This window comes from Nanorana parkeri, unplaced genomic scaffold (assembly GCF_000935625.1).
Source record: "Nanorana parkeri isolate BGI_ZX_2015 unplaced genomic scaffold, ASM93562v1 scaffold3522, whole genome shotgun sequence".
Lineage (NCBI taxonomy): Eukaryota > Metazoa > Chordata > Amphibia > Anura > Dicroglossidae > Nanorana > Nanorana parkeri.
The window spans coordinates 17127-17506 of record NW_017309790.1 but is presented as its reverse complement, the minus strand read 5'-3'; the positions used below and the strand labels follow the sequence as shown (position 1 = coordinate 17506).

The 380-nt window shown below is 50.5% G+C and overlaps 1 protein-coding gene across 1 annotated transcript in view; it reads right to left on the bottom strand.

Annotated features, from left to right (window-relative positions):
* Positions 1 to 380, bottom strand: part of NICN1 (nicolin 1) — a 4634-nt gene that overhangs the window by 646 nt on the left and 3608 nt on the right.

The window sequence follows — 380 nt, the reverse complement described above, 5'->3', positions numbered from 1 at the left end:
GGTCGGACCCTCTGTCAGGTTCTGATTGCTGTCTGTGTCCCTGCTGGGGAGATTCACCTTCTATCTGACCTGATGTCTCCAGCACAGGAAGTGAGAGGAAACCATAAATATTACAGTTGTCACCGGGACAGGAAGTGAGGGGAAATCATCCGATGGAGACACCTGTTCTGATCACAACTGTATAAGAGGCGATTTCCTCTCACTTCCTGATGTGTCTCCCGTACAGGAAGTGAAGGGAAATCTCCCCAGCGTAGACACAGACAGCAAAAGAAAAAAGAAATGCCCATCTCCTGCTCCATCCAAAAGTAGCATTATGAGGGCCCCCCCGAGAACACGAGGTACCAGAATACACAGAGATGGGCGGGGAAAAGCCCTATGGG